The 25,868-nt window shown below is 53.5% G+C and overlaps 1 long non-coding RNA gene across 1 annotated transcript in view; it reads right to left on the reverse strand.

The window, feature by feature from the left end:
* Positions 1–14,756: 14,756 nt before the first annotated feature.
* Positions 14,757–25,868, reverse strand: part of LOC141579631 (uncharacterized) — a 126,027-nt gene continuing 114,915 nt past the window's right edge. Inside the window, exons 3-4 of the long non-coding RNA XR_012511406.1 lie at positions 15,524–15,699; positions 14,757–15,074 (exon numbers count right to left, since the gene is read on the reverse strand). This is a non-coding gene — a long non-coding RNA (uncharacterized LOC141579631). The remainder of the gene's footprint in view (positions 15,075–15,523; positions 15,700–25,868) is intronic.

Below are 25,868 nucleotides of genomic sequence, written 5' to 3' on the forward strand. Positions count from 1 at the left end.
AAGCAAGGTGATGACCAGAGAAGCGCCCAGACTCGGAAAACAGGGAAGCTTGAGGTACTACCCACCCACTGCCCGCAATTAGCCAGGCTCTGGCTCAGCAGCTCTGGCTGATAGAAGCAGAGGGGAGACTAGGAGGCCAGGATGCTCTGAGCTGCTCCAGGAGGCTGGAGACGTGAGCTCAGGAGTGGTAGATCTCTGGGGGCTCAGGAAGGCTGGGAATGAGGGAGCAGGGACTCTGTGGTGTGTGTCACTGTGCCCGAGGCCCCCAGTCTAGAGCCTGGCCAAGGGTGGTGCTCCCAGGATGGCCACTGAGAGAATAAATAAATGAGCATCTGGGAGCAGGAAAAGGCTGATGAGGACAACTGTGACACAAAAGAAAAAAGTCCCCAACTGTTGTTGACTGTCCTGAATCACCAGTCAAGGACCAAAGACTCAGCAGAGCAGTCACCTGGTCATCGTGGGGTCGTGGGCTACACTAGCGGAGGGAGATGATGGAGGTGGCTCCCTCTATTTTGGTGGAGGGAGAGCACCTAGAATTAGCCCCCACTGCCACCTTTACCACCAAGATGACTCACAAAGGGCAGGAGCTGCTCACGCCAAGGATGCAGAGGCTGGATGCTGGCAACAACCCAACAAATGTCTGCTATAGCTGCCTAACAATGTTGCTGGTGATAATCACACTGACATCGGCACTATTTATTGGACATAATATACCCCAAGATGGTGCGGAGCACCTCCCATACGTTATCCTACCGAGTCTTCATAACAGCCTTATAGTTATTACCCCCATTTTACAGATGAGGAGACTGAGGCTCAGAGACCAGTAACTTGGCTAAGGTCACACGGCCAGTGGGCACTGTAACAGAACTCAGGACTGATGGATTCCAAAGCCATGTTCCCAACCACAACGACATACGCTTTCTCTTGCACCATGATGCTGTGTGACCTTCAGCAAGTGATTCAGGCTCTCTGACCCTCAGTCTTCTCATTCGTAAGGTGTGGATAGTAACTCTGTCTTCCCAAGATGGTTGTGAAGTATTGAGGGAAGAGCCTGGCACATCATGGGCTGCTGGTTGGTGAAGCCCAGCCAGGCAGACCTCTGACCTTGCTCCCTGTCCTCAGCCCCCTGATATGGGACCCAGAGAACTTAGCCTGTGTTCACTGCCTGCACGGTCAGTGCCTGGGCTCTCTCACTGCAAGCCGCTTTCTGGCCTGGGCCTCAGTTTCCTCCTCTGTCAAAGTAGGGGGTGGTGGAGGCAACCTCCAAAGGCACCAAAGTGTTGACACCCGATTTTAAGCAGCAAAATACCGGTGCTCAGCTCCGGAAGGCATTCCACGCCGGCTTCACGATATCTTCAGAACCGGCCAAATGAATGCTGTAAATTTCCCCTCCTCCGAGGACCTCGCTCCTTCCACACCCTCCTTCTCGAAGGCTCACACTTTCTCTGCTTTCAGAGAGATGTTTTTCAAGCTTCCCGTGTGGGAGCAGGAGCGACAGCACCGTGCAGAAGCCCAGCCCCAGCGGTAATCCCGGGCGGAAAGCGAGCGGGAAGGAACGTGCGGGAGGGAGGCGCCAAGGAGAAGGCTTCACTCCTGATTTTCCAGCAGCGAGCTTCGGGTGGAGGCCAAAGACGGGGCCTTGGGGGAGTCCAGCTGGTCCTCTGAGAGGGCCTCACTGAGACTATTCATAGCCCAGGATCCCTGCCGGAACCTAGCAGGCGGGGGCGGGCACCAGAAGTGATCTTGCTTGTTTGTGGCACAAACACAGGCTGAGCTGTTAACGCTGCTCTTCCTTCCACCCCCTCACTCAGCCTCAGACCAAATACCATCTGTCCTGGAGCCTAAATGAGTGTCCAAGACCCAGAATGTGGTCTCTGAGTTGTGTGCTGTCAAATGAGCACTGGATTTAGAATGGGGGATACAACTGCAGGATTTGACAAGACACTGAACAAGGCTGCAGTGTATGGTCATTCACATTGTGCACTGAACAAGGGCACCTGGGGTGATGAGGTGAACCCATGGTGTGCTCTGCTTTAGCAAGCAGCGATCACCCAGAGGGGCACATTTTTCTGATACACACAAAGGTGCTCTATGAGCTAGGAGAGGTCCTGACCCTGAACTTGAGTTTCTGCTTTGTAATGACCCACCCACTTTCTCCTACAGGGATATGGTGAGGACATAGTCATATAACCCAGGTGAACACACCTAAAAATTGTTTGCAATGAGTTATCATTTTTATTTATATAGTCTTGTTCCACAAAGGCAGATTATGAAATTGCATATGGTTAAACAGAATGTCTGCATACATACAATTGTATACACTGAATGAATGAGGGAAGGCAAATATGAGGCATAGGCCTCAGTACTTCCCTTCCTGTGCCTACAGCAGACATCACTAAACAATGCAATCCATGATGTGCATTGTCCGTGTTCTGGAAGTCATCTTGGTACAAAGGAAACCAGAAAATTGGTTAGAACAGGGTTGTGTCCTACCTGCTACACCGTAGGTGCTCAATAAATGATAATTATTATAATTCAGAGCCAGTGGAGGGGAAGAGAAGCAGTAAACTGGATCAGGGAGTCCAGCACTGTTGTGTGTTACGGTTTTAGCCCTGAGCTTCATGGCAGGCAAAACAAAGAAGTGAATAGTCAGGCAGGCACACACCATGTACACGCGCACGACGAGTGTCTCAGATGTCATGCAAATTGCCCACACTGGATGCCGAGTGATCTTTTCTGTAGTTCCTCAAAGCGGGGCGTACAATAAATCAGACAATATCCTCAACAGCAGCCTGGAAGAAGCACATTGGCAATTCTGATGGATGACTCCATACAGAGCAAGCCCAGGAAATAAAATCCTAGCTGAGTCCAGTGAAAGCACGTATAAGTGTGTCCCCACTCACACCCAGCTCAGGGGAAGGGTGCTGGGAGTAACAGGAGCCAAACCTCCTCCACACTTTCTGGTATTGGGGAGCAGACCTTCCAGTGGCCCCCGAGCCCTTCTCTAGATGAGGAGGTGGAGACTTTGAGAGGCGCGAAAGAGCCCCAAGTTCCCACCTTCAAGCCCAGGAGTATTTCCGTTCCCCCGCTGTCCCCCTTGAGATTGCTTACCGCACGACAGGACTTCTGGTCCAGCCTGATCCATCAGCAGGCTGGGTGGTCACCTCTAAGTCCCATGGGCCCACCTCCTCCAAGCAACACCCACCTAGAGTTCCCGTTCCACCACTGGAGGGCAAGGCTTTGGGCTAGGCTGCCCCACTGAACCCCTTTGCAAATCCAGGTACCCAGGGGAACACAGATCCCGAATGCAGAGGGTAGGGTGAAGGGTAGCATTTGAGCAGACTGTGGAGAATGGGCCCCTCCTGTCTCATAGCTTGGAGGAATGGACAAAACATGAGCTTTGAGATCAGGCAAACCTCAGTTTAAATCCCCGCCCCACGGCTTGCTAGCTGTGTCCTTGGGAAAGTTATTTCACCTCCTCTGAGCCTTATTCTCCCCATCAGGTTAATAACTGAACCCCTCATGGAGTTGTCTTGAGCTCTGAGTGAATTCAAATGCTTCACAAAGTTAGCAGTTTATCATTCGCGCCACCATCACTACCAAGGGTGGCTGACTCCTGGGTGCAGGGTGGAGTGCTGGAGCTGGACTGATCTGAGCTTGAATCCTGGCTCTGATGTGACTGGCCAAGTAACTTTCCAAGCCTGTTCCCCCATCCATTAAGTGGGAGGCGGGACTATTCCAAAGGCCAGCCACCTGTGAAGGTGCAGGCCCAGTTTGGCTCTGCAGAAGCTAGGAAGCCCAGAGGTGCCTGACTTGGTCTGGAGGAAGGCTGGACCCGAAAGGGCCTGAGGCTGCAGCGCTCACCAGCAGCTCCCTTCCCGGGCCTGGGCCCTGGGAATGTGTAGGAGGGAGGTCCGGGGAGGGGGCCCTGGAGCCGGGAGGAACAGCCTTGGCGGGCAGGCAGCAACGGTGACCTAGGAGGGAGGGAGCGCTTGGCTCCGAGCTCATCACTCAGCAAGCTGTCTCCCCCAGGCCCGGAACCCCGGCGGCCTGTCCTCCCCACTTCCTGCGTGCTGGGTCAATATTGTGATTTCCACCGTGCCGCCCGCCTGGGACAGCCTGGTCCAGCACGCCGCCCAGGGTCACAGGGCTGGGGGGAGACAGGGGTACGGAGAGGTCAGTCGCTGCCTGGAAGATGACTCAGGACCTGAAGGCTGCAGGCGGTGCGGCCCAGAGCCAGGAGCCCCGACGCAGCTTCACCTCCACCATCCGTCTCCCCTCCCCGGTCCATGAAGACATCGCCAGTGCTGCAGGGGCTAGAGGCCCAGGAACCCAACATTGCAGAACTGGATGGCACCATATCCAGACCTGTGTGCTCCTCCCATGTACATGGAAAAGTCCTCTGAGGTCTGGGGAGGGACGGGGTCACAAGGCTAAGGACTCGCGGTGAGTTTGTGGCTGAAATAGGACCTGAATCCCATCCCCTGACTTCAGATCCAGACCCAGCCCCATGTCCTACCCTCACTTCTCAAGCTGTTCTACCTACCATCCTCCCCATCAGCACCTTTCCCCCTACACCTCTGGTGAGCACAGGAGAGAAACAAGACATGCTCCAACTGAGGAGTGTTGGTGCGAGCCTTCTGTAAGGGTTAGAGGCCGTCAAGAGGATGCTGTTGTGGACCCCCACACACTGGCAGTTCTGGAGATGATGGTTAGAGGTACCAGCTCTGAGGACAGGGGACCTGTGGTTTCATTTCCATCTGTGAGTTCATCACGTCAAGACTCAGGACTGACTGCACTGCGTCCTGGACCGCTGCTGTGTCCTCCCAACCAAGCAGGCTGCTCCCTGTCCTGTCACCCACCTCCCACACCCTACACCTGCCTCCCCAGTACAATGGGAGCTCCTGTGGGAAGAGGCCGAGACTGTTCACCTCCAAATCCCGTGGCCCAGCCTGGTACCGAGACCATCCCTGGCACTCATTTGGCACCAGCTGAGTGAGGGAAGGAAGAGTTGAATGAATGGGATCCTGCCCTGTCTTCCTATATCACATGAACTCTATGGGGCAGAAACTCTACTCCTCCCAGTATCACTTTTCCTAGAACATCTTATTCCCTACCTGGATACCTCCTATTCTTTCTTTAGGTCTCTGTTTAGCTATCACTTCTTCCTGGAAGCTCTCCCTGACCACTCGACCAAAACTGCATTAGCTGGCTCTGCTCTGAATACTCTAATCTCCCCTACTAGTGCTCTGACCCTGGGGGAATGTCAGGGCTCTTTTAATGCTCTTGCCCTCTAGACTGAACTAGGACTCAGGTCCCCATCTGTAAGTGCGACATGAGGCACTTGTCTCATCACTGTGTCTTTAGCTCAGGGCCTGGTGCAGAACTGATGCTTGATGAATGAATGAGTGAGTGAGTGAGTGAATGGATTCCTCAGGGAACCTGTCCCATACTGGGATTCAGTAAATGCTGGCAGATGGCAATGGTGGTGACGGTAGTGGTGGCAGAGGTGGGTATCTCTTGCTCTTTTCTGTCCTGCAGCCCTCATATCCCATCCTTTGTCCAACATCAGCCACCCCAACTCCTCTGGGAAACTGCCCTTCCTCCATAACGTGACTTCACCAACCACTAAAACTACATGACCCAGACTGGGTCAATGACTGTACCCTATTTCCCTGGCAGCAGTGATTGGTCCAAGAATGAGCACATAACTCAAACAAGGCCAGTCGAAGTGCTTCCTGGGGACTGACATGGATCCCAGGAAAGGCAGTGCTCTTGCTTTGGACTGGGATTGTCAAGCTGTGTTGCTGCTGGCCAAGTCCCTTACCCCATAGAAGGGAGAGAATGAGGCCAACTCCCGAGGGAAGCAGCGACAGGCAGAGGTGAGTGATGGACACACAGAATCCTGGTGGCCCTAAGCCCTGGTTTCAGCACCCCCAGCCTCTCCTCCAGCCACTTCCTAAGCCATCAGGTTCCCTTTTTCACTCACGCTGATGGGATGTGGGCTTTTCTCATTTGTAATGGAAAGAATTTGGAATCACATGAAACCAAGGAGAAAACAGGGAGAGGAACAGGGTGGGTCCAAGTGAAGACACAGATTTTGTGCAGCTATTGGCCAGCTGACTCAGGTAGATGAAGGGATCTCCTGCTAGGGCATAGCAGAGAGCCTCCAGCCCCGCCATGGGCAGGGCTGAAGGACAAGGCTTTGCAGCAGAAGGAAGGACCTAGGGTGATCTTGGTACACTTTCACTGCAAATGACTGAAAATCAACTGGAACTGACTTACTAAGCAGAAAGGGGAATTCATTAGCTCGCATAACTAAAATGTCCATGAGTCTCTGGCTTCAGGCATGGCTGGATCCAGGTGCCCAGCAGCTGCTGTCAGGAATTCGTCCTCCAGCTCTCCTCTCTACTCTCCTCTGGTTGGATTCATTCTCAGGCAGCTCTCCTCAAATGATGGCAGCTTTGCTCTTCCATCCTAAAAGCAACCTCAGCTGAAAGAGAGTACCTCTCTCCCCATCGTTGCAGCAGAAATCCCAGAATTTAATTGGACTGGCCTTGTTTCAGTCTCATGCCCACACCTCAGGCAATCCTCAGACAAGGGGAATGTGGAGCTCTCAGTGTCCAGGCCTGCAACTCATGTCCACCCTTGCAGTAAACCCTACCCACACCAATGACCCGAAAGCCAGGGGCAGAGAGACACCCAGAGGTGTTGCTGTTGGGGTGGGGGTACACATGCTCGGCAGGCAGAAGTCATATGTCCACAGATCCTGGGAAGAGGTCTTTGGCTGGAAACTGTTCCCCACAGGAAGGAAGCTGAGGGAGAGGAGAGAAGCTCTGTAGGGAAAAGACAGCATTCCCCTTGGCTGAGTTGGTCTTTGGAGGAGGGGGGACATCCCCACCGAAGGCAAGAGGATGGATGGGAGGACCCCTAGGTTACTCCCAGCCCTGTAAGTCTCTGGTTTGTAGCCATGACGCCAGTTGTCTGCAGCCAGACACATTCCTGGACTTCGCTGAAAGAGCGGAGATGAGAGTCAGGCATCTAGAAGCACCTCTGATTCCCACATCTGTGTGCTCCAAACTGCACGCTCCCAACTCCAACCCTGCGAGCGCAGAAAAAAGCACAGCCCAACCTGCCCAGGATGCCTGGGTTTGTCGGAGGGAGCCAGCGGCTTCCGGACTGCCGGAAGAAGGCAACATCCCAGGGCCACGACTCTCAGGGGGAGGCTGCAGATGGGAGGCTCAGAAACTCCTTGCCCTCTGCTTGGAGAAAAACAGGAAAATGCTCTCCTGTCACTTTAAGACTGCCAGTGTCCTTGTACTTTACAGGGACTACCCTGCCTCACCTCCATGTCACACAGTTCCCCCAGCCTGGCTTCCCACAGCCCAGCACGCCCCCATAACTCCCTGTGTCCCCTGATCCTCTCATCTTTAAAGCCAAGAAAGGACACATCATCAAGAAAGCCGCACATCTCTTTGTGGCTGAGACTCAGTGCTTGTCTGAGACTTGGTTTCCTCAACTGTGCGAGGTGGGTGAGACCTTCTCTGCCAGCCCCTCAGGGATGCTGAGATGATCAAAAGGACTGGAGCTGTGACCAGGCTTCAGAAACCATAAAGGCTCTAACCGAGGTGAAGTATACTGACTCCCTACGTGGACACCTGGGGAGGTTTGGGATTTCCTAACAAACTGTCTCTTGGAGATGAGGTTTGGGGAGAGGGGTGAGTCTGTGCCTGGTCTGGAGGCAGGAGGATGGACAAGATGATGTCTCGAAATCCTTCCAAGCCTTCAGCTGTCTGGGCCCAGCCCAGAATTTAACTTCCCATGGGACTGGTCCCCAGCCCCTTGTCATCTCCCCAGCATGTGCTGAGTGTCTAATGAGTGCAGAAAACTTGTGCCCAGGGAGCCAAAGGTCACCAGTGACACTTCCTCTTGCCTTCCCGTCCAATCTATCAGCTGGTCTTGTTGACTCTCCTCCACTATCGTTCTTGGCTCCGCCCACTTCTCACCACACCCATGGCTACCAGCCTGGTCCAAGCCACCCTTTCTCCCCTAGATGACTGTCCAGCCTCCTCTGGTCTGCCTGCATCCATTCCTACTGCCTTAGTACCCTTTCTGCACAGAGCAGCCAGGGCGATTCAACAAAACAAACTGCATATATAATAATTATAATAATCCCTTCCAATGGCTTCCCATTACTCTTAGAAAAATATCCAAACTCTTGACCGAGGAGAAAAGATGATCTAATATTTTGGGTTTTCTAATTGTGGTATAATACACATCACATAAAATTTACCACCTTATCCATTTTTAAGCTTACAGCACAGTCATGCTAAGTGCCTTCAGACTGCTGTGTATCCAACCTTCAGAACATTTTCATCTTTAACAACGGAAACTCCATACCCATTAAGCCACAATTCCCCATTCCGCCCACCCCCAGACCATGGCAACCTTTCTTTGGCTCTGTGAATTTAACTATTCTAGATGCCTCGTATAAGTGGAATAACACAGTATTTACCTTTTTGTGACTGGCTTATTTGGCTTAGCATAATGTCTTCAAGATTCATCCATGTTGTAGCATGTGTCTGAATTTCTTTCGTTTTAAAGGCTGAAATATGCCATTGTGTGGAAGTACCACACTTTGTTTACCTGCTCATCCATCGATGGACACTTGGGTTGCTTCCACCTTTTGGCTATTGTGAATAATGATGTTATGAATATAGGTGTGCAAGTATCTCTTTGAGTTCTTGTTTTCAATTCTTTAGGATAGATAACCAGAAATAGAATTGCTGGGTCACATGTTAATTCTATCTTTAATTTTTTGAGGAATTGCCATACTGTATTCCACAGCAGCTATACCATTTTACATTTCCACCAAAGTGCGTGAGAGTTCCAATTCGCCACATCCTCACCAACTCCTGTTGATTTCTGCTTTTTTGATAGTAGCCCTGCCAATAGGTGTGAAGTGGGGTCTGTTGCATCTTAATGGAGGAAATATCAGTGTGATGAGGGACTCCTGTGTTACAGGGCATTTATTCTCTCTCCTGGCACTAAATACCAGTGGCATGTCTCCCAATCCACTGAAAACCGCTCACTGGGGTGGGTGGTACCCCCACTCCGACTGAGAACCATCAGCCCTGTTCTCCTCCCTGCCTCGTCTCATACACAGCTCCCCCTCACCCACCACCCCAGCCATGCTGCTCTTCTTTCTGTTCTTCATTCAGGCTCACCACAGGGCTTTTGCACTTGCCATCCCTTCTGCCTCGCAAGCTCTTCTCCTCCATCCTTATGTGATGATTCCCACCCTTCAGGTCTCAGTAAACATCTGTCTACTGAATGAACGCTGGTCGCATACGATGTCAGACCTGGAAGGGAGATTAGTTACTCATCACTAGGCCCAGAAAAGGGAAGGGACTTGACCAAGGTTACACGAGGCCCAAGCCAGGGTCAGTTTCCAGTTTCCTGACCTCATCCTGGTGCTCCTTGCCCCACATCTCTCACCTGGAAGACTCCCAAGCCGAGGTGGGGGCCCACATGGTGACAATCACAGGTGGCTGATCTGCGTGGGAGGCAACATTGTCATCTCCAGTGGGTTTCCCCTTCCACATGGTCTGTTCTTTCTTTGGCAACCAGAGGCACTGGTTGGCTTGTTTGGAGGCTGGGCAGTATGAAAATCCAGTGTCTTCACACCACAGAACCACTTCAGCTTGGTGACAGGCTCGTGAAGGCCTTGTGGGACCAAGGCTGCCTGCAGACCTACTGATGCTCACAGGCCCAACTGTACACAAAGCTGACTGCAGATCCGCAGCAGAGTGGTCCTCCATGCAGAATTACCCCTATCGTCTGTCTGTCTGTCTATCTATCTATCTATCTATCTATCTATCTATCTATCTATCTTATGCATCCTAAAGGAGGTCAGTTAAATTTAGGCACATGAACTGTAAAACTGATGTGTGTCCTTCTCTTGGGAAACGCCAGGGCTGCCCATACACAATCTCCCTCAGAGATGCTCCAACTCCAATCCCTGAATAAAACTTTGGCTTCCTCAGTGGATGGAGCTCTCGGCCAGTGTTACACTGACGTGCGCTGGAAGGTATTTCTCCAGTTCAGCGTAGAGTCAGGCTGACCTCGGTTCAGATCCCAGCTCGGCCCCTGGGGAGTCAGAACCAGGTTACGGGCTCCTGAGTCGGGGGTTTCCTTATCTGCAGGGTGGGGCTATTTCAGGGGTGTTGGGAGGACTGCATGAGATAATGATGCTTGTAAAAGACTCAGCACCGTCCTGGCCCGTAACCGAGGGCTTGCTTAGTCACCATTCCCGGTCAGCAACTGGAAAGACTGCAGAGCACTGTCCTCACTCTGAGTCTTGCCCAAGCTTCCCTGGGAAGTTCCCCCCATTTCCATTTCCAGAGGACTGGACAAGACCCAACAGCTAGTGCACCGAGAGGGACAAAGATAAAAATGGAATAAATGCGATCACGCTGATCACTAATACAGACCCATTTCTGGCTCCACGAGGACTTTCCAGGAGCTATCCCAAGCCTCCACCAGCGAGAACAGAGGGAGTACCCGCAGCCACCATGGAAGCAGGCACCATTTTATCCCCATTGAATAGATGAGGAAACCGAGGCAAAGAAAGGCTAATCAAATTGTTCGAGTTCACATGGTTAAAAGGTGGCTGGGCCAGGCAGCCTGGAGCCAAGAAGCAGGGGCACTCAAAGGCCATGGGGCACGAGGCGGGTGGCCCGCCCAGCCTGCAGGGTCAGACAGGTTTGCTCCCAGAGCCTGAAGGGGTTGTTGATGAAGGAGGAACCCTCTGCTCCAGTGTCACCTTCTCAGGGAGGCCTTCTTGCTGACCATTCACCTAAAATGGCAATCTCTGACCCCCAGCCTCCCCCCACCCACCGTTGCCTGGCCTTACTTTCCTCATAGTCTGGAGCATCATCTGAACTTATGGGGCCAGAGACATGGATAGAGGCCACCTGGGAAGGGCCCAGTCAGATAGGATAAAATCTTTGGACTTTACCCTTGGGTCCCTGGAAGAGAGGGGAGGATAATGGGAAGGCAGCCCCACAATACACACACACATACCTTACCTCAAACAAGGGTTCTGAAAGTCATTCAAAGGGGCAGCCTTCAATCCATTTGGGCGTGGAATCCAAGGCCTGATCCTCTGGGTCAGTCTGTGACTGGGCCATGGGGACAGAGAGGCAAAGACAACAAGCACCTGCCCTCGGGGCACCCACAGTCCTCCGGGGATGCAGACAAGTGAACTCACGCGTATGATGGCCTTTCATAGACAAGCTGGCTCATCCACCCGTGATGCTGGACTCGGGCATGCCTCCATGCCTGTGCCTATGCTGCCCCTGCCTCCTAGAATGCCACCCACCCTTCCCCAGATATTTACTGAGTTCCTGTTATATACCAGGCATTGGGTAAACAAGGATAATTTAAAGCAGACATGGTTCCGACTTTCCCAGATCTCTGGTTTGCCCAGGAAATTTCTGTTCATTCCTCAAAACCCTACTCCAATACCCTCTCTTCAACATGAAGCCTTCCCTGACTCCCTCAAGCAGTAAGTTGCTCCTTTTCCAGTGCTCTCCTAACATCCCAGGACTACTTGTAGAAGAAAGAACAAAACAACTGACCAGTGAAAAAAACCACCAGATACCAGAGCCTGGGCTGGATAATTCACAGGCAATGTCCAGCTTCAGGCTCTCAGAGACTCTGCAAAGGAGGAAACAGTCACCTTTTAACAGATGAGGAAATGGACCCAGGGAAGCTGTCTCTCTCCCAGGGTCACACAGTCAGCTGGTAAGTGGAAAAGCAGAGATGGGAAACCAAGCTCCACTCCAGGGTCGGCTGTTGTCCATGCTGTGGGCACCCAGAAGACAGGGGTGGTGGGTCATGTGGGCATCACACTCCATCCTCAGCCCCGGCACAGGCAGGGCTCACAGTGGGTACTCTGGGTGGGCAGGCGGGCATGGACAGAGCCCGGCTGGGGCTGCACTGCCCTCCTCGGGGCCTAGGTGGCGATGTTCACACTCTGTCCCTCTAGCCCCTGCAGGCGTCCACCTTCAGCTCCTGGAAAGGCTTTTCTCTCTCCCTCTCCCAGCTTCTCCTGCCTACCAGTCTCTTGGACCAGTTCAACCTCTGTCCCACTGACTGGGGTCCCATCTCGCTGCTACTAATCACCACTCTGGGGCCTCAGGACGGGCCAATTCTCCTTCCCCAAAGTGTTGTGGAGGGAAGGGCAGGGCTCATTCACTCACGTCCGCAGTCAGACCCAGGAAGCCCACTGGCTCAGGCATCCAGGGAGCTGCCAGGAACCCATCCCTGCCTGGTTTTCCCTTCCCTGATGCACCGGGGGGCCTCTCCACACCCCACAAGGCTGACAGTTACCAGCTACAAAGCCTCAGAGACCAAGACAGAAGGGAAGACCAAGAGAGGATCACGAACAGGATCTGGTCCCAAGCACCCCACAGGTCAGGCGGGAACTGGGGTGGAACTTAGATTTCCTGGTTTGCATCCTCAGCCATCTCCAGCACAGTTGGAAGCTGTTTCTCCAGGGCCCCAGAGGGCAACTGGAGAAAAATGCAGTCCAACCAGTTATCTGATGGAGTAATAATATAAATAACAACAACTCCCATTTCTTTCCAGTTTTCAGACTGCATTACCTCATGTGTCCTCACACCTGCTGGGGGTGGGGGGGTGGGGTGCCAGTGGCCCTCCTTTTACTGATGCTTGAAGAGGAAGGGGTTTACCCCAGTTCCTAGAATGTTGGGACCAGGTCCCAGCTGCCAGCCTAGAATTCCCTGTGGAGAGGCATGAATGGAGGTGAGGGGCTGGGATGGCTGAGATTTAGGGAAGGGTGGGGCAGCCAAGCTGTGAAGTGTGCGCGGGGTGCTTACAGTACGTCTAGTCTTCCTGGGCAGTTCTCGCCCACACCCCACCTCCAATCTCTTTCAAAGCAGCAGCCGAACTCTGTCCTGGACCAGACTACTTCTCTCTCCCTCCCTCCCCTCCCCGACTGAGCCCCTCAGAGAGCTATCTGGGCCTCCACTGACCATCAGATCTGCTTCTCTCTGCCTGCCCTTAGGCAAGTTTCCTTCCCCCATCTCAGACTCCATTTCCCCATCAACAGAGTGAGTGAGTTAAGCTTTGAGTTCACCTTTTCAGCTCTCATGGTCTGACCTCCTGGGAAAACGAGCGAGGGTGAGATCAACATAAGGGAAAGGGAATGACCATGGCTGGGGCCTCGACAAAGTGCCAGCCTGCTTCTCTGCTGGTGACACAGAGCAGCCAAAGTCAGATGTTGCCCAGGAAGCTCGGAGTCAATGGACACTGCTTCCTCCAACTCCTGTGCCTCAGTTTCCTGATATGTCTAGTGGGGACAGTAAACCTACCTCATGGGTAGGGAGAACCCATTGTGATAATGTATCTAATGTGCTTCACAGCACCCATCACACAAGCACTCAAAAGTGTTGTCATCGTCGTCCCCATTATCCTCAAACCCCTCCTCCTGGTCTGGTCCAGCCCCTGCAGGGCTCAGCTTTTGAAGAAAGCTCCTGACTTGGTATCAGAAAAGCCTGGGCTCTACCGTCAGTTTTGTCTGTATTAACCTGTTGAGTCACCCAAGCCTCAGTTTCTTCACCTGCAAAATGGGGCAAATAAGCTTCGTGAGGAAAAGTATCACGGGCATGCAGCAAGGTCACCCGGGAAAGAGTGCTTGGTATAGGGGGTGGCCGACGGAAGTGCCCGATGAGCACCATTCCCTTCCTTCTTTGTTGACCCAAAATGAAGTTTTATGACAGCAGAGCAAATACACAATAGTGCTACAGCTAATTTTAATGAGCACTGACCATGTGCCTGACGCTAGCCTAAGGACTTTGCTTACTTAACTCAATCCTCATAAACAGCACTACGCAGTGGACAGAGATATGATGCCCATTTTACAGAGAGGGAAAGTGAGCCACATAGAAGCAAAATGCCATCTTCTTGAAGCTTCTGATGTTGTTTAAAGCCCACTAAGAGTAAGGACGCACATGCACTGAGTAGTTACTGTGTGCCAGGCAGTGTTCTAACCCCTCGCCTTGTGTTGGCCCCTTCAGTTCTCCCAGTGATGCTACGAGGTCCTAGATCACTGTCCCCATTTTACAGATGAGACACCAAGGTACAGAGAGGTAAAGTCATTCATCTTCTCAGTAAATGGCTGAGCCAGGTAGAAATCAAACTTAGGTCGTGGTAACTCCTCTCCCTGGACCAGAGCCCACCTGGAATCTGGCACTCCCATGAGGCCAGGGGCGCAGGCCAGATCTCCATGCCTCCAGGAGGTTATGGGCCGCGAGTCCTCATATTTGGTGCCCTCAAGAGCTGGGAGTCTCAGGTGAGGCAAAGCTGCGCTCTCTCAGGAGGGCAAACATAGCCTCCCAGCCCCACCACTGTGCCAGACGGGCAGGGAACAGGTGCACAGATCCCCAGCCCTGGGCTAGGTGAGGGGGGAACTCACTTGGCAGCCAAGCCCCGCGTGAACAAGAAGAAACCCAGCCTGCAGCCCCTTGGCCCTGGCAGGAGATTAACAAAACAAACACCCGAGCAATCTCGATTTCAACACTTGGGGAGGGGGGCCAAGTGTCAGGGCGCAGGGGGCAGGAGGGAAACGCGGAGACATTTTACCACCTAAATAACTTTCCCTCTGTTTAGTTTCACACGAATGTACACTCAAGTGCTCTCTCTCTCTCTTTTTTTACGTTTTTATTTTATTTTTACAAATGCTCAAACTTTCCTGCCACAAATTATTCTTGGCCAGGTTACAAGTAGAAAGGCCGTGCATATCCTTTACTTGACAAAAAGGGGGGTGGGGGTCAGGGGAGGGTTCTTGTGAAATATTTTGGTTGTACGTTTGAGGTGGGATTTCTTTCTTAGTCTCCCCGGCTGGGCCTTTGCCGGGGAGAGCAGGAGCGCTGGCCTCCTGGCGCACGAGCCGTCTCCAGGTGGTCCAAAGCCTACTGCGGTGCTTACCTCCAGCTGCCCCGGCGGGTTCGTGGTTCTGCTTTCACCGCGCCGACCGGGACTGGCACCTGTGAAGGGCAGGTCAGAGCTGGCACTGGCATGTCTCACCTCACCCAGGCCCTGCAGGTCCTGCGGCTGGGCCAGCTGGAGGTTCCTGTCTGGAGGCCTGGGGGCCCGGACAGAGGTTCCTGAATTCCCAGGTGAACTCATCCTGTTCTACCCAGGACCCAAGGAAGAGGCTGGCTCTGGGGCCTCCCCGACTTGTGCAGAAGGAGGTGACCAGTCTGGCTCACATTGACCCTGCCCCAACCCCCACCCCCAGTCTCCCCCTTCCTGCAGATCTGGCCCAGGCCCCCTCCCCAGACTCATCTCACCACTCTGCCCCCCATCACTTCGCTCCAGACACGTCATTTCTCAAATACACCAAGCTTTTCCCACCTCAGGGCCTTGGCTGGTGCTTTTCCCTCTTCCCGGAATTCCAGCCCCTCCACTCTGCCCAGGGCACCCTCCTGCTTACCGTCCAGATCTCAGCTGGATTGTCACCTCCTCAGAAAGGCTTTCCTGATGACCTCATCCAAATTAGGGACCCTGTTACTTGCCATCTCGGCTCCTTTTTAGTTTTCTTCATAACACTTAGGCAGTTTATTCTAGTTTTATTCATCTGTGTTCTTGTTTTTTGCTGGTCTTCCCCAACTAGAGTGAATAAATAAATGAATGAGTGAATGAATAAGTGAGTAAATGAATGAGTGAATACATACGTGAATGAGTGAATGAATGAGTGAGGTCCTGGAGGCTGGACCAGTTTTCCACTCCTTACACTGATATCAACCCTGGGCATCACGGCTGCCCTTTGTGAGGGCTGCTCCTCCCAGGCTGGTTAGAAGGGAACACAGTGGTGCTGGTCTAAAGGCATCTGGTGTGCACCAGTCCAGTGGGGGGGTCTCTGTTCCCAACAGCGAGGATCTAGGCCCTCTTGGGACCTTGACCGAATCACCAAGAAGTTTTCGTAGCATTCTTAGAAAAGCAAGGTCACACGGCAACAGCCACGTGACTCAGTGCCCACCCTGTGCCCAGCACTTAAGAGTCAGTGCACTTTCATTTAAGTCAGACAGAATTGATCAAGCCATGTGTTTTAAGCCGTCGGTGTTCTGATCTTTTCAACACCTGCTCATGCTCGCAAAGGTGCTGTCAAGGCAAAGATTCTGAATGCCATTTGAGGAAACGGAGGCTTAGAGAGGGGACAGGATCGGCGTAAAGGCACCCCGCTGATGTCATCTTCACCTCTTGGTGCCAAGCTGAGCCTGTTCTGATCTGTGATGGCCATGGCCGTGGTGGTCCCCGATGCCCGGATGTGCAGGCCAGACGCTTGGGAGTGTCCTTTATGCCTCCCTCCCCATCAAGCCCCTCCATCCAAACAGTCCCTGAGTCCCGTGGGGTCTGCCTCCCCGCATGCCACACCTCATCCACCCCACTGTGCCTCACACACAGCGCACGCGTGCGGGGGTGACTGTTACCGGCCTCCACCTGCACAGCCACAGAACGACAGGTGAGGCCATGACCCCGGTGCCGCTTCAGGAGCTGTGCCACTTTATTACGTGATGAGTGAGTGTGTGGAGCTCAGGTGTATAATTATGTGCTCATTTTATTGATTAGCAGCTTGAGGCTGGATCTTTCTTATCCCTTAATAGAAACCCTGCTGCTCCTCTCCAGCAATTATAATGGAAATTAATGGCTGCTTACATATGATGGAGCCCACTAGCAATCATTTTGTAGCCAATTACATGTGAGTCATGAGGAAGGCACTGTATCTCTTCAGACAGAGCGGATGGCAGTTCCAGAGGGAGAGTGGAGTATGTTTTCCTTCCAGCCCCCATCCCTACACTCAGCTCTGAGCCCTGCGGGTTCCTGACCAGTGCGCGCTGCCGCAGAGTGGATTCCGTCAGCAGTTTTTCAGCCATCCCTGGTTAGGAAGGAGAGAGATTCGTGGAGCGCCAAGGGCGTGTGTGGGCTGTGAGAAGAGGTGGGGGAGAAGGGATTCCTGGCAGGAGGGAGCCCAGGTCAGGAGGGAGCAGGAGACGGGGTTGGGGCAGAGAAGGTGAAGAGATTTTCAGCTAAACACTGTCTCAGTCTTGGGTCTAGGAGTTCTGGGCACGTGTCCTGGTGCTGCATTTAACGTACACATGGTGCAAACCTCACACACATCAGGCACGTGTGAAGTGCTGGGGTCACAGCTTGGAACAGAACAGACAAGAATCCCTGTCCTCAAGGAGCTTCTGTTCTAGTGGGAGGTGATGGACAGCAGGTAAACCTGAAATAACCTTGGGATATTGGGTCAGGAACAAAGAAGCTCAATGGACAGAATGAGGAGTAACCAAGCCTAGAGACGAGAACAAGGCACCAAGAAGCAATATTTTCATGATCTTGCATAGGGAAGCCCTTCCTCAGCAAGTTACAAACCATAAAGAAGAAAACTGAATTTAAATACATAAACATTAAGCCTTGAGGAGACTTGAGCAGGACAAGGGGCAAAGGGCATGGAGGAGTGAAGCCACGGCCACCAGGACCACAGTCAGCTGGGGTCCTTGAGCCCGTGAAGCCCCTGGACAGGGGTGGAGGGACAGGGGCCCTGCACACAGCCACACTCCATCACACCACTCTCACTCCATCCCTGTCCTGCCACTCCTGCCTCCCCTGTACAACATGTCCTGTTCCTGCCCCTGTCCAGGCCCCAGAAGCATCCCAGGGTCAGTGGCTGAGGCCGCCAGCCCCTTTCTCAGTCCCACTAGCCCAGTCAGGGGACTCTGTGTTCTGGCCACCCTTGGCCTGGTGGGGGCAAACACTTAGAGAGGAGGTACACTCAGCACTTGGGCCCTGAAGAAGGCACCTGTCCCTGCCCTGACCCAAGTCAGCCCAGGCCTTGCTCACTGTGCTGACTGGTTCCCAGGCCCCCTGTCACACCTGGATGTCTTAGGGGTTGCCCACCCCTGCCCCAGAGCCACTACCCCCTCACAGACACAGCTAGCCCGACTGGGGCCTCACACTTGGGTGTTCTTCCAGGGCCTGCCAAGGGGCCTTCCACAGCCTCAGAGCTCGCTCACCTGTGGCCACACAGCTGGGAGCTGGCAGAGCTAGGATTCGAACCCAGCTCTGGCTGGCTGTACCCTCTTTTTGCCTCTGCACCTGCACATTGGCACTAGCCTACAAGCTGTGCCCAGACCCTGCCTGAAAGCTGGGCTTCTTCACCCCATGGAACCAGAGAACAAGGTGAAATTGTTGGGGTTCCCACATCCTTAAAACACCTGGAGCGGGTCTAGGCATGTTGGGCAGGGAGGAAGGAGGAAGGAGCCTGTGGGTCGAGGCAGAAAAAGGACAGAGAAACAGGAGAGGTGACCCAGGAGAACTGAGGCAGAAGCAGGAGCAGGGAGGCCGCAGTGTGCCCTGGATGCTGCCCAACAGGACAGAGACCCTTATGGCACCTGGGCACAGGGGAGCCAGGCAGTTAGACATGGACCAGGAAGCAGGGCCAGCGAGGCCATGCAAGAGAGAAAAGAAGCTTCCTACGCATCCCAGCGTTACCTAACCCTGTAGCCCTGGCCCAGCTGGAAGCCCCTTGGCCAGGCCTCCCGCTACAGCCCCCAGTGTGGAGGAGGGAGTCTCTCCAGGGAAGCAAGGAGATCAAAAGGAGAAGAAGCAGATAAATCACCAGCATGTGCCTCCCTTTCTGCTCTCCACGCACCAAGGAGCCTTCCCACAGCAGCTCCGATGTGGTTCAAGGACCCCTGGGATATCCCTTCCCAGCCTGGCTCCTTGCAGCCACGGCCCAGCCCCCTCTGCCTGACTCAGGCTTTTGTCTGCACAAAAACTACCCCTGCCACCCCAACAACACACACACATGCACACGCCATGCCACGGAGCAAGGGGCCGCCCACACCCACTGTGGGGTGGGAGTCCAGCTTTGACCGCCTCCAGCATCCCTGTCCAAGCTAAGGCCATCTCAGAGGATGGGTGCCTAGGGCCTTGTGCTCCACCAGACTGTCTCTCCACACCTTCCCCCCAGAAGCCAACATTTGTTCTAGGGAAATCAGAGTGGAATGAACAACCAGGGCCCTGCTGAAGGGGCATGGGGAGAGGTCATGGGGCTACAGGCAGTCTTTGCACCTGTGGGCAGAACGTCCTGGGCACGGGGGTCAGTCTCCAGCCCTCAACCCCTTCTACCTGCCTCGCGCTTCCTGTGCAGCGGCAGCCTGCAGACGTGCAGGGAACACATTCGGGAGTCGGTTCCAATGCTAGCCTCACCATTTTTGTGTGGACTTGATCAGTCACTTGATCTCTCTGAACCTCAGGTTCCTCGTTTATCAATTGCAGAGGAGTACCGACAAATACCACACTTTCCTAAACCCTACCCAGAGGAAGAAACAGAATCATACGAAAGGGCTCAGGCCACATCTCGCGGTTAATCAGAATGAAAACAGCAGGGACGGTGCTGAGTCCCGGTTCTGTACATGCATCGTCTCATTCAGTCCCTGCAGCGACCCTTCGAGGGAAGTACTGTCACTATCTTCACTTTGCAGGTGAGATGATACAGCTCAGAGCTGTTGAGGTTGACCTTAGTTGTCCATGGTCACACCAAGATGCAGGCTGAGCTGTCTGACACCAGTGCCCACGTGCCCTCAATCAACCCCTAGAAGTGCCCCCTTAGCTCAAGTCTTCCAGCTTTCACTCACCTTTTATGCCTCCCTGGAGGTCTGGTCTCACTGGGGCCCCTGGCTTCAGTTGTTGGGCCACATCAGGGTGTGTACACACATGAACACACCCGAGAAATGCACGATGTGGCTGCAGGTGAGCCTAGCTCTAAACGCTCTCTGAACGTTAAATCTACATCTCCAGCTCCAGGCTTGGGTTATCAAATGCCCTGAGGTCCAACAATTACATCAAACTCAACATCTCTGAAGATGCTCCCCCACCTTCCCTGCTCTCCCCTCCCCAAGCCACTGTCACCTCTCAATGGATTCTTACATCAGCCTCCTCACTGGTTTCCCTGCCTCCCCTTTACTCCCCAGTGATCCTGCTCAACATCCTGCAACGGGTCTCCTGTCACTCAGAGCAAAAGCCAAAGCTCGCCCTGCATGATCCGTGGCCCCCATGCCACGCCCCATGGTTTTGCTGATTCCTCTCCTCCAGCTCTCCCGCGTTCGCTCTACTCCAGCCATGCTGGCCTCTCTGCGTCCCTAGAACACCCCAAGCATGCTCGCACCTCAGGGCCTTTGCACTTGCTGCGCCCTCAGCCTGGGACATCCTTCTCTCATATAGTCTTATGTCTCCCTGCTTCTTGTCCCTCAGGTCTCTGCTCAAATATTCTATCAGCGAGTCCCTCCCTGACCAGTCATCTAAAATAACCCTCCTGGCCCGACAGTCCCTTTCCCTTCACCCTGTTGAACTTTTTTCCTAGCACTTGTCATCATCTGGCATGTTACTAATTTGTGTAATATCTGTCTCATCCCAGGGGGGTATGTACTCCTGTGAGATCAGGAATATCCTCTGTTTTATTCATCTCCTGTTCATGCTCGGAGCCCAGAACAGTGCCTGGCATGTGGGAAACCCTCAGTAAATATTTGTGGAAGGAAGGAAGGGAGGGAGGAAGGAAAGGAGAAAGGAAGGAAGGGAAGGAGGGAGGGAGGGAGAGAGGGAGGCTAACATAGTGGTAGAGTTGAGGTTTAGGAGAGTAGGGTGGGAGAGGAAGGGAAAAGAGGAGGAAAGGAATACTCATAGGAAGAGACAAGAAGTAGACAGAGACGGGTGGGTATATCAGACCACATACACACAGGCACAGACTCACACTTGTGTTGAAGCCCAATGTCACACACACAGGCTCACACACAAAGGTACCCCTAAATATACATACACATGCATATACGCCCTTGCACACGTGCACACGCACACAGAGCCCATCACCAGCACTCTGTTCCAGCCCTGCACCCCCGGCTCCACACCCCGTCCTGGGCAGGGAGAGGAACTTTTCCAGGTGACCTCCCTGAACAGGGAGGGAAACTCCACCAGCTCTTTTTCAAAGCTGATTTGGCTCCAGTCTCCCTTGTAATCTGCTCCCGGATCAGTGCTCACAGAGGCGCTGGCCCCAGCCTGAGGTCAGGACCTCTCACCTTCTCCCAGGAAGTCCCACTGAGTCCACCCCACCCCCCAGGCCCCCGCTCAGCTGTGACTCTTCCCCTGACCAGTATAACCTGCTGAGCAGAATTCTTGCTGAGCATTTTTAAACAATTCTAGTTATCTGGGGGCAAGGGTGATACTGTGACTCTTGGGAGGGAGACAGGGGACCCCCTTCAGGGTGGGGCAGCCTCTAAATTGCTTATTTTGCAACCAAGAGTCCCAGCCCTGCTCCACCTGCCCCCAACCCCTGAAAACACTGCAAATTCTCAAACCTCTAGGCTATTGCACCAGCAATGCCTCCTGCCTCCAGTGCCCTCCCCTCATTTCCCCAAGTAGTAAACTCCTCCACATCCTTTAAGGCCTCGGTCAGATATCCCAGACACCTCCTGGTGGGGGCTCCCACCATCCTCTCCCTGTCCTCATCTCTCTGTTATCCTTGTCTGTTTAGGCGTCTGCCTTCCCAACTGGACGGAGGTCTTTGTGGGCAGAAAGTGCAATGATGCATCCAGACCCACTGCAGATCCCAGCACAGGGCCTGGCACAGAGCACAGGCCCAGGGAGTGTGCTTGTGGATGTAAGAAGGGGACAGGGAGGGCAGGCAGAGGCCTGGGCTGGGTGCCAGAAGTCCTGGATCACGCACTACTATGCTTGTGACTTCGAACAAGTCACGCATCCTCTCTGGTTGGCCATTCCTGAGAGCCTGGGCTCACTGTGGCCTGTGAAGGGCTGTGGGGTGACCCTGACCCCCAAGGGAGAGGTTGGTGCATGGAGGGAGTTGTCAGGGTCAGCTGCGGGCCAGGTGCTGCCCACAGGGTTGAGGCAGTGGCCAGAGAGAAGCAGAAGGGAGAATGTAAGGGCTGGTGCTGCCTGGCACACATCTTTACTCTGTCACAAGCACCAAAACCATCATCACCATCTCTAAGACCACTATCCTCACAAACAGGGCTGTACCCCCATCACTGTTCCAGCCCCACAGTCATGGTCATCAACACTGCCATCCTCCCATCACCTGCACAAACTTTTATATCATACTTAATGCACACACACACACGCACAGAATTTTGTTCTCCTCCCAAGCAGAGCGGTATCTGGTTCCACTCCAGACCCCATCACCCAGCAGAGAACCTGGCTAGTTCTAGAAGCTCCATGTTGTGAACTGAAGGAAGGAAGGGCTCAGTGCATGACAGTGTGGCCCCGCGGTTTGGTCCCACTTACTCAAGCTGGTGCAGCCAATAGAGAAAGCTGGAACAGCATGGGCTCAAGGTCTGGAATGCTCCCAGTGACCTCCCTGTGTCACTGCCTGCTGCCTGGTCTGCTCAGGACCAGCAGGGCCACCAAATGACTGATTTCTCCCTGAGCCCCCATGTTGTTCTATGGGAGATGTGCTGAACCTCCAGCCTGAATTCCCAGGGCTCAGAGCATGTCAGAAAGCCGACGTCACGGTGAGAAATCAAAATGAAGCCCCCTCACTCGCTGGAACTGAAGCCTCAGTTTCCCTGTCTGTAAAGTGGGGATCATGAGCTGCCTTGTAGGACTGTTGGAAGGATGAAGCAGGGGACAGCAGGAGAGGCGGCCAGCACGGGGTCTGGCAGGGGGCATCCCCTCAAACCTGCCAGCCCTTCACCCCCAGCTGCTTGGCTGCTGGCTGTGGGGTTGAGGGGGAGGGTTTCTCCAGAGTTAGGGCATCACAGTGCGGGGCACTAAACCTCAAACTGCCTTTCTCTGGACCTAGACATGTTCCCGAGATTATCTCATTGGCCCCTCACTCCAGCTCCATGAGGAAGAGTCTGTATCCCCATTTTACAGATAAGGAAATGGGGCCTCACCCAAGGTTACCCAGCCAACAGCAAAGACCTCAAGACAATTGGCTTCCATGGCCCCCTCAGCAGGGCTGGGGCTCAAAGGGGTGTTCTGAAGCCCTGAGCACCAGATGAGACTGGGTGCGTGGGCCCAAGGCCCCACTCACCTGGTCAGCAGGGGACCAGAGCCCGAAAGTATCCAGCTTGGATGCCTCCTAGGAAAGGGGTCTGCACAGTTCCTTGGGTTTGTGGGCCTGGGCTGCTGAGGGAACCCCTTTCCAACATCCATCTTCAGTCAGGGTGCAGGTAGCTTATAGTTTGGGGGGATCATCCCTGCTGTGCCCCACCCCTACACTTATCAGGGAGACTGGAGGTTGGTGACCCAAGCCAGGCTCCACCCCCTGGACCACTTCCTCTAGCAGATTAGAAGGGTTGGGTCTCCCGCACGCCTGCCTATCCCACTGTCAGTGCCTGAGCAGCTTCCTGTTTGCAGGGATGGGCGGCCATTGCTATGGCGACAGCAGGAGGAGGCCCCCTCCAGGTGGCTGATACCAGGCCCAGTCCCTCCCTGGGCCTGCTCCTATCGCTGCAGCTGCTTCTCCAGCAGCTGGACTAGCAGAACCATCTGGTCTACGATCAAAGGGGTTGTAGGAGGGCGCTGCCCAGGGTCCTGGGCAACACACCCCTTATCTCTCCCAGGCCCGGGAAATTTCCAGAATCAGGGCACCAGGAGCCCAGTGGGGTGGGAGGGACAGGCCAGAAGGCGTGGGAACAGACACTCCCTGACAGTGGTGGGAAGGACTTAAAACTTGCCAGGAATGAGGCCTGAGACTGGAGACAGGCAAGAGGGGTCAGTGGTTCGTCCTTTTGGTTCTCTGTCCACTGTCCCTCATCCTGCCCGGGCCCAGGCGGCTGTGTGACCCAGGGCACAGAATTCCACTTCTCTGAGCCTTGGTCTGCTCTGCCGCCAAGTGGGAATGAAAGCAATGGTTGTGAAGATCCAATCGTGCAAGGCCCGAAGCACACTAGTGGGTGCTTGGTTGTGGTACTAAAGATGCTAGTTACCACTTACTGAGGACAAGCCCTCCAAGTGTTACTCTCCTTCAGTCCACATGGCAACTGAGAAGTGGGCCAAGCATTATTCACCTTTTGCAGAAGAAAACACTGACGTTCCAAAAGGTGAGGAAACTGCCCCAACGGCACAGCTTCTAAGCGGCCAGTGGCTGCTAATACTGCCATTGCCCTCCTATTACATTGTGGCTGAGCTCATGATGGCCCTGACTGGTCCCTGCCTCCACCCTGCCAGGCCACCAGCCCCATCTTCATCCATTGGTTCATTTTTTTATTCACTTAGTAATTATTATGAACAACAGTTATTAGTGACTATTATTTATTAGCCCTTGATTAGCTATGTATTAGCCTGAGCCCAGCACTGAGCCAAATGCTCTGTAATCTTTGTGACAGAACTTCGAGGCCAGAACCTTAATAGGAATGAGGAAACGGAGGCCCAGAGGGGGGACCCACACAGACACACATGCGCGCACACACCCACACACACGCACACGCTTGGCTCCATTCCACGTGGGCTGCACTTCTGGGGCATACTTCCCTGTCTCACCTCTTGGTCTTTGCCACACTCTTCTCTCCACCTGAAATAACCCATCTTTTGCAGTCTGTGTGCAGACTAGAACGTGGGCTCTTGAGGGACAAGGGTGAGGTCTTTGCTGATAACTTCCTAGCACAGGACACGAATAGAGGAGGCTTTGCACACAGAAACAATCCAGGACTTATTAATAAAGGAATAATTGCTCAGAATCTTATTCATGTCAACTTGACAAAGCCTAAAAGACAATAATTAAGCCCCAGACTTTTTCCAGACTCTCCCCAGATAAAACAATCTCCATTCCTGTAGCATGTCCGTATTAGAACACTAAGAACCCTGAGCTCCTTGTAGAGGAATAAATGAGTGAATATGTCACTAGATGAAATTCCTAAGTGAGAATTAAGTGAGTTAGTGAGCAAACAAGTCAGTGAGCTAGAACGTGAATTAGAGATTTGTTGAAACAATGAAGTAAATGGGTGAAAAGACAGATAAATGAGTGAATGGATAGGAAGGAAGGAAGAGAAAATGAAAGAACAAACCCAGCCAGGTGGAGGGGCACCTCCAGCAGAGTCAAGTGCATGAGAGCAGGTCAGCAGTTTCCAATCCACAAGCCCAACCCCCACCCACAGACCCCCGAACCACAGGCTCTACAGGGTTGGCAAACCACGGCTCAAAGGCCACAAAGTGAGCCTTTGTCAGTATAGTTTTATTGGCACACAGCTACACTCACATGTTTCTGTGTTGTCTGTGGCTGCTCTCTCACACTACGACGGCATCAGAGTTGAGTAGTCGGAACTGTGACCATATGACCCGCAAAGTCTAAAATATTTTCTACATGTTCCTTCACAGGAAAAGTTAGCCATCTCTCTACGAGCACCACTTGCTAAGGGAACCTAACTGGCATCCTGCCTGGGACCCTCCCAATGCTGACTGGAACCCTCCGGCCTCCAGAGGGTCCTCGGGACCCCACTTGCACACCTCTGGGCCTGGGCCCTCCCCACCTCTCCAGGCAGCCCTTCCTGCCCTAGAGCAGCTCCAGCCTTCGAGAACTCTTCCTTCTGCTGAGCGGAAATGTTCTGTCCTCCTTCTGGTCCCCACCCTCATCCCGACCTCCCGCCTTGACCGCGGGTGTTTACCGTGACCTCTGCCCTGCATCTTGTTCCCCACCAGCCAGGACGGCTCAGGCCCGGCTGGATCCCTTTCTCAACCAGGGAGGCAAGTGAGTCACCAAGTCCAGAGAGGGGACATCTGCTAGACTCTGGGCCTCAGCTAATCTCACTAATTCTGAGAGAGGG

The sequence above is a fragment of the Camelus bactrianus genome, chromosome 13, assembly GCF_048773025.1.
Source record: "Camelus bactrianus isolate YW-2024 breed Bactrian camel chromosome 13, ASM4877302v1, whole genome shotgun sequence".
In the NCBI taxonomy this organism is placed as follows: Eukaryota; Metazoa; Chordata; class Mammalia; order Artiodactyla; family Camelidae; genus Camelus; species Camelus bactrianus.